An 8,465-nucleotide genomic window follows, 5' to 3' on the forward strand; every position below is an offset into this window, starting at 1 on the left:
AAAAAAAAAAAAAAAAAAGAAGTAAGAGCAGGGTTTCTTTGAGCAGCTCCTAAAGTGAGACCTGAGTTTGGGAGCCAGCTGTGTGGAAAATCCAAATCTCCCAGCACTAGAATCTCATCTGGTGCTGAGCGGCTCACCCCCGAGAGGATGTTCTCTCTCTCCTCGCTGATTGTGAGGGGCGCATGGTTGCATTCTCCTGAGTGAAATGCATGTTTGACACTGCCCTGCTATGGTGACCATCAGATCAGGAGTAGGGGTACAGACCTCTTTCAAGCCTGTACCCGTGAGAGCAGCTGCTGAGCCGGCCAAGATGGTTTAGGCTGGAAAGTGTGTGAGTTTGAACCATCTGCTGGCTCTGAGGTTTGGATCTTACCAGCTGTGTCTTTGGTGGAGCAGAGAGTCCTGTTTGTTCCTCTGAGTGCTTCTCTGCTGGGTCCATGGTCCCTTAACTCAGTCCTGTTCCCTCATGTGTGCTGGTTGTATTCTTTCTGCTTGTTCTTTTTTTTTTTTTTTTTTGAGTCGGAGTCTCACTCTGTCACCCAGGCTGGAGTGCAGTGGCACGCTGTACCACTTGACCTGCTGGGCTCAGGCGATCTTTCTGCCTCAGCCTTCCAAGTAGCTGGAACCACAGGAGCGTGCCACCATACCTGGCTAATTTTTAAAAAAAATTTATTGCAGAGCCCAGGTCTCACCGAGTTACCCAGACTGGTCTCGAATCCCTGGGCTCAGGCAATCTTCTCTCCTCTGCCTCAAAAAGTGCTGGGATGACAGGCATGAGCCTCTACACCCTGCGATGCCTGCTGTCCTTTGAAGCAGGACTGGAAGCAGTTGTTGGCTTGAACTTGGCCTTGGGTAGATAGTGTGAACGCCAGCCGTGGGTGAGCCTCACAGCTACATTTTCCGCTGGGAGCCTCTGGCTGCGGGTGTGTCCTGTCCTGAGCTAGCCTTGAATTGGCATGAGATGTGGTCAGGGTCTCCTGGCTCTTGGAGATGTTTTTGTGATGAAGGATGAGGGTGGTCTAGGTTGTCTTCGTCTGTAAACTTTGAGGGTAGGGACTGGGTCATCCCCTTTTCAATGCCTCCCAGCGCTGAGCCAGCCATCCACTCAGTCACCCAGCTGTGATTTGAGTGCTTGCCACATGTCTCATGCTGGGCCAGGTTCTGGAGCATGACAAGGTGAAGAGTACATAGAAATAACTGGCCTGAGCCCGTGGGTTCGAGACCAGTCTCGAACAACTTGGGGAGACCTCATCTCTACAATAAATAAAAAATTAGCTGGGCTTGGTAGTGCGTGCCTGTAGTTCCAGCTACTTGGAAGGCTGAGGCGGAAGGATCGCCGGAGCCCAGCAGGTTGAGGCTGCGGTGGCCAGGAGCGTGCCACTGCACTCCAGTCTGGGTGACAGAGTGAGACTCCAACTCAAAAAAAAAAAGAAATAACGGGGAGAGGTGCTGTGACATTAGGTGCTGAGAGAACATAAGGACCCAGAGGGCCTGGGGAGCAAGGTAGTATCCCCAGAGGAGCTGACACCTAACTCATGACTTAAGGAAGAAGCAGGAACTCCCTGGGCCGAGAGAGGGGTCGGGGGGTGAAGAGACAGGAGGAGTAATGTGTGCAAAGGTGTCAAGGCAACAGGGCTTGAGTTTAAGAAAGACTGCAGTAGAGCTGGAGCCAAACCTGTGGGAGTGGAATTATAAAAGATAAGACTTAGAAAATTAGAAAGTAGACACCAGGCATGGTGGCTCACGCCAGTAATCCCAGCAGTTCGGGAGGCCGAGGCTAGAGAATTACTGAGCCCAGGGGTTCAAGGCCTACAATAAGTCAAAAAGTAGCTGGTCGTGGTAACACATGCCTGTAGTTCTGGCTACTTGAAAGGCTGAGGCGAAAGGATCACCTGAGCCCAGTAGGTTGAGGCTGCAGTGCCATGATCGTGCCACCATAATCCAGTCTTCGGACAGAGTGAGACACCGACTACGGAAAAAAAAAGAAAAAGTAAGCCGGGCTCGGTGGATCAGCCTGTAATCCCGCACCTTGGGAGGCTGAGGTGAGTTGATTGCCTGAGCCCGCGGGTTCGAGAGCCGCCTGGGCAACTTGGTGAGACCTCTTCTCTACAATAAATCAAAAAATTAGCCAGGGGTGGTAGTGCGCACCTGTAGTTCCAGCTACTTGGAAGGCTGAGGTGGAAGGATCACCGGAGCCCAGCAGGTTGAGGCTGCGGTGAGACTCCAACTCAAAAAAAAAAAAGAAAGAAAAAGTAAAGGGATATATACCCCATATTGTTTGATGTTATCCTGAGAATGATAAGGAACCTCTGAAGGGCAAGCAAGGGAGAGATGCCACCGGCTTTGCATTTTAGCAAGGTCTCTTTGGATCCCGTGTGAAGAAGTCACAGGAATAGGGAAGGCCGAGAGCCTGGTGGCTTGATCAGGAGATGATTGAACGTCCAGATAAAAGATGATGGCAGTCAGGACTGGGGTAACAGGATGGAGGAAGAAGGTGGATCCCACCGAGTTCAGAGTTAGGGTCAAGAGGACTTGCTGAGGGTCTTCCAGGCTTGGGTGGAAGGTGGGCTGTTGACTCCACTGGTTAGAGAATGCTGGCGGAGAGGCAGGCTTAGGAAGAAAGCATGGCTTCGTTGTTGGCCATGTGAATTAGCGGTGCTCACTGGACAGCGACATGAAAGTTTCCAGCAGGTCTGGGCGTAGCAGTTGCTGGAGTGAGGTGGTCGCTCTCTGCCTCCTTGGCCCGCACTGCTGAGGCTTTGGAGGGATGCGTTTCAGTGGGGACGTTTATAGCTCAGGTGGGTCCCATTTCTAGGACTGTGGCAACCTCAGGTCTGGCCTGTGTCTTTCGTCCCTTTGGCCTCAGGCTGCTGCTTTTACCATCTCTTCTCTTTACAGCTGGAAGCGTCCCCTCCCAGGCATTCCAGGCTCTCCAGACAAGCGTAATGTCCAGGCCATGGTCCACCTGAGGCCAAGCCTGGGTTAGTAAATGGGGCAAAAAAGCAGAGAGGCCTGCAGCTGGCAGGGGAAGCAGGTCCCTGCGAGCCAGCACGTAGCCTCCCGCTTGACCACTGCTGTGCTCTGTGTGTGTAGGTGGGTGTGTGGCCTTGTCGTTCTGCCCAGGTGCGGTGAGTGTGCCGGAAAGAGACAAATGCTAGGAGGAATGTCTTTTTTGCCTTTCACACGTTGAGTTGAAGGGTGAGAGGAGGGCTGTCAAGGGTGTTGGTGGGTTATTTGCAGGGCCAGATCAGGAGAAATTTTCTTAGAACCGTTCCCAAGCCTAGCAGATGATCAGAATCAGTGAAAAAAATATGTGTGCCTACATGTGCGTATGGAAAGTAAAAAATACAGGAAAACATCCATGGGCTCAAGTATTTTGTTTGTTTGTTTTATTTTTTTTTTTTTGAGTTGGAGTCTTACTCTGTCACCCAGACTGGAGTGCAGTGGCCACTCCCGGCCACCGCAGCCTCGACCTGCTGGGCTCTGGCGATCCTTCCGCCTCAGCCTTGGAACTACAGGCGCGCGCTACCACACCCAGCTAATTTTTGATTTATTGTAGAAATGAGGTCTCGCCAAGTTGCCCAGGCGGGTCTTGAGCCCGTGGGCTCAGGCAATCCACTCACCTCAGCCTCCCAAAGGCAGGGATTACAGGCTGAGCCACCGAACCTGGCTAAGTTTAGACTAGGTGCAGTGGCTCACACCTGTAATCCCAGCACTTTGGGAGACCAAGGTGGGAAGATAACTTGAGCCTGGGAGTTCGAAACCAGCCTAGGCAACACAGTGAGACCCTGTCTCTGCCAAAAAATAAAAATAAACTAGGCCAGGTGTGGTGGCTCACATCTAATCCCAGCACTTTGGGAGACGAAGGTGAGAGGACTGTCTGAGCCCAGGGGTTCAAGAACAGCCTGGGCAACTTGGCCAGACCTTGTCTCTACAATAAATCAGAAAATTAGCTGGGCATAGTGGCGTGTGCCTGTGGTTCCAGCTACTTGGAAGGCTGAGGTGGAAGGATTGACTGAGCCCAGCAAGTTGAGGCTGCAGTATCCTTGAGTGTACCACTGCATTGCAGCCTGGGTGACAGAGTGAGACTCTCATTAAAAAAAAATAATAGCCAGGCATGGTGGCATGTGCCTGTATCCCAGCTTCAAGGGTGGCTGAGGCAGAAGGATCACTTGAGCCCAGGAGGTTGAGGCCACCGTGAGCTATGATCGTGCCACTGTACTCCAGCCTGGGCAATGGAATGAGACCCCCAACTAAAAAAAAATAATTTTTACTTAATGTACTTATATTTTAGAATCAGGGTCTTGCTGCATTGCCCAGGCTGGAGTACAGAGGCTTTTCACAGGTTCAGTCATAGCACAGTTCCTGGGCTTAAGCCATCCTTCCACCTCGGTCCCCCGAGTAGCTAGGACTATAGGCATGTGTCACTGTGCTGGCCCAAGTTTTCATTTTTGCTTCGTATTTTTAACTTTTTTTTTTGAGTCGAAGTCTCACTCTGTCGACCAGACTGGAGTGTAGTGGCATGCTTGAGGCTACCACAGCCTCAACCTGCTGGGCTCAGCCTTCCAGGTGGCTGGAACCACAGACATGTGTCACAAGCCTAATTTTTAAATTTATTTTAGAGATGAGGTCTTCCCAAGTTGCCCAGGTTGGTCTTGAACCTGTGGGCTCAGGCAATCCTCTCACCTCGGCTTCCCAAAGTGCTGGGATTATAGGCGTGGGCCACTGCACTCGCCCGATTTTTAGCTTTTTAACTGTTTAATTGTGAAATATAGCATGTACAGGACAGTGTGTAAAATTCAGAGGCACTGAATAACAATTATAATGTGTCTGGGCACGGTGGCTCAGCCTGTAATCCCAGCACTTTGGGAGGCCGAGGCGAGAGGATTGTCTGAACCCACGGGTTCGAGACCAGCCTGGCAGTTAGGTGAGACCTTGTCTCTACAATAAATCACACACACACAAAAACTAGCCAGGCATGGTGACATGTGTCTGTAGTTCAGCTGCTTGGAAGGCTGAGGCAGAAGGATCACCTAAGCCCAGCAGGTCAAGGCTGCGGTGGCCGTGAGCATGCCACTGCACTCCAGCCTGGGTGACAAGAGTGACTCCAACTCAAAAAAAAAAAAAAGTGACACCTGGGTCAAGAACCAGAACATGATCAGAAAGACCCCAGAAGGTCCCTGTTGGTCTCTTCCATCTTCTCCCTGTCCCCCTGATCTGGAGGTAGCCACTATCCTGATGCTTCTGGCAATCCTCTCCTTTCTCTCTCTCTCGTTTTGCCACCTAGTTTTGGAATCCTTGAACAGTGTTACTCAGTTTTGCATATTTTTTAACTTTATACAAATGGAATCATGTTGTCTGTGTTCTTTTATGTCTTGCTTCTTTTACTCTGCACTATTTTGTAAGATCATCCATGTTGAAGCTTGGTTTTATTTTTCATTTCTGAATAGTATTCCATTATGTGAGTATACTATAATTTATCGATCCATTTTGTTGTTGTCTCCAATTTTTGTCCCCTGTGAATAGCGTTGCTATGGGGAGTCTTTGATGATGTACATCCTGGTGCATCTGGCACAAGTTTCTCCAGGCACATACTGAAGGCATAGACTTGCTAGGTAACAGGGCATGCATACAATACAAAACTGTTTTTCAGAGTGGTTGTACCAATGTATACTCACTCCCACTATAGCTGTGTGGAAAGTTGTCACTGGTCCATGTGATTCAAGCACTTGGTATTGTCAGCCTTCAAAATTTTTGCCAGCCTAATTGATAAATATTGTGGATATATTTGGTTTTAATTTGCATTTCCCTGATTACTAGTAGTGTTAAGAGCCTTTTCAAATGCTTACTCACCATTTGGATTTCTTCCTTTGGGAAGTGTCTGTTCAAATCTTTGGTCTACTTTTCTATAAGGCTGTCTGTTAAGTTTGTAAAATTTCTCAGAGTTCTTTGTTTGTTTTTGAGTTGGAGTCTCACTCTGTCGTCTAGGCTGGAGTACAGTGGCTGTAAGCCTCGATCTGATGGACTCAGGCAATCCTTTCACCTCAGCCTTCCAATTAGCTGGAACTACAGACAGACGCCACCACACCCAGCTAATTTTTGATTTATTGTAGAGACAGGCTCTTTACCAAGTTGCCCGGGCTGATCCTGAACCCCTGGGCTGAGGCAATCCTCTCACCTCAGCCTCCCAAAGTGCTGGGATTACAGGCGTGAGCCACCATGCCTGACTCTCAGAGTTCTTTGTAGATGCTAGATATGAGTCCTCATTGGTTACTTATGTTGAAAATATCTGCCGTGGCTTGCCCCCTCATTCTCTTTGTGTCTTGTGCTGGACAGTTCTGAGCTTTAAGGTAGTCACTGTCAAACTTTTTGTCATTAGAACTTATTGTGTCTTGTTGAAAAAATTTTTTCCTGCCCCAAAGTTATGAAATTTTTAAAATTAAATTTTATTTCATTATAGAGATGTGGGGTACAAGGGAGGATTAACTACACAAGCAGGCTGCATGCAGGTGAAGGTTGGGCTTCTGGTTGGCCCTCACTCCACCTGGTAGTGGACCAGGTACCCTTTGTGTTTTTATGTGCCCAACCCTTCCTCCCTTGCCCCTCGTAATGCCCAGTCCCAAAGTTAAGAATTTATTCTCTTATGTTATCTTCTAAAAACGTCATAGAGTTCCCTCTCATTTGAGGCATATAATTTACCTGGAGTTGATTTTTTGTTTTTGAGTTGGAGTCTCACTCTGTTGCCCAGACTGGAGTGCAGTGACCGCTCCTGGCCACCACAGCCTCGACCTGCTGGGCTCCGGCAATCCTTCCGCCTCAGCCTTCTAAGTAGCCAGAATTACAAGCGCGCTACCACGCCCGGATAATTTTTTTATTTTATTGTAGAGATGAGGTCTCGCTGCCCAGGGGGGTCTCGAACCCGCGGGCTCAGGCAATCCACTCACCTCAGCTTATCTTACTCTCTTAATCACCATATCTCTATGGCATGGTTCTTCACCTTCTCTGAGCCATGGACCTCTCTGGCACTCTGGCAAAACCTATGCACCCCTTTTCAACATCATATTGTAAAATTCATAAAGTAAAACACATGAGATTTTTTATTTTTTTTGAGTTGGAGTCTCACTCTGTCGCCCAGACTGGAGTGCAGTGCCATGCTCCTGGCCACCACAGCCTCGACCTGCTGGGCTCCTGCGATCCTTCCACCTCAGCCTTCCAAGAAGCTGGAACTACAGGCGCGCACTACCATACCTGGCTAATTTTTTATTTATTGTAGAGACTAGGTCTCGCCAAGTTGCCCGGGTGGGTCTCGAACCCGCGGGCTCAGGCAGTCCACTTGCCTCAGCCTCCCGAAGTGCTGGGATTACAGGCTGAGCCACCGAGCCCGGCTACATGAGATTTTTTTAAAAAAACATACAAGATTACAAGAGAAACGAATTATATTGACATATGGTTATCAAGTATTAAAAAAATGTGTGGGCTTCTTTATTAATACACTAACTAAGATCTAATGCAGGTGTAATAACCACTGTAATGTCAACATGGTAAAGAGCATTGGTGGTATTTTGAAGTATCTGCAACGGAAATACCTGATTTTCACTTGTGACAAAGCCACAGGTACTGCTGACATTATGTGCTATGCTATACTGCTTGTGTTCAACATTGAATGTTAGGTGCCATTTTTTTCAAGTCCAAGTTCATGGAACCCTGAACTTCTCCAAGAATCCTTTGTGAACCACAAAGCACTTCTACTTTATAGCATAACAGTACCTAGTAGAGAGTCTGGGCTATTCTTGGTCCTTTGTGCTTTAATATAAAAATACTTAGTGATTTTTTTTATTGGGATTGCATCGACTGTATAGATTAATTTGGAGGGGGAAGGCATCTTTGCAAAACTGCATCTTCCAAACATGGAACATTTATATATCTCTGTCAATTTAGATTTTCTTTCATTTTCTCAGTATTTTTTACAGTTTCTGCACTGAGTTCTTACATATCCGTCAGATTTATTCTAAGGTACTTGATGTTGTTGTAAATGATACCTTCATCATTCATTTCGCTTTCTATTTGTTGCTGATACACAGAAATACAATTGATTTTGAATCCAGTAAATTTGCTAAATTTATTCTGTACACATAGTCGTATCATTTGTGAATAATGAGTTTTGTTTCTTCCTTTTCAAGCCTTATACCTTCTATTTATTTTTATTGCTCTACTTAAGGCTTCTAGTACATTGTTAAATAAAAGCAACATCCTTCATTCTTGACTTTTCTGGAGTCTAAAAAAGAAAGCTTTTCCACCTTTTGCCATTAAGTATGGTTTGGTGTAAATTTCTTATAGTTGGTTACACTTGATCAGATTAAGAAAGTTTTCTCCTATTCCTAATTTGCCACTTATTTCTTTTTATCATAGATGGATCTTGAACTTTATCAATTTTTTTTTTTTTTTTTTTTTTGAGTTGGAGTCTC

Source organism: Carlito syrichta, unplaced genomic scaffold, assembly GCF_000164805.1.
Source record: "Carlito syrichta isolate Samal-C Ts95f unplaced genomic scaffold, Tarsius_syrichta-2.0.1 Scaffold306949, whole genome shotgun sequence".
NCBI lineage: Eukaryota > Metazoa > Chordata > Mammalia > Primates > Tarsiidae > Carlito > Carlito syrichta.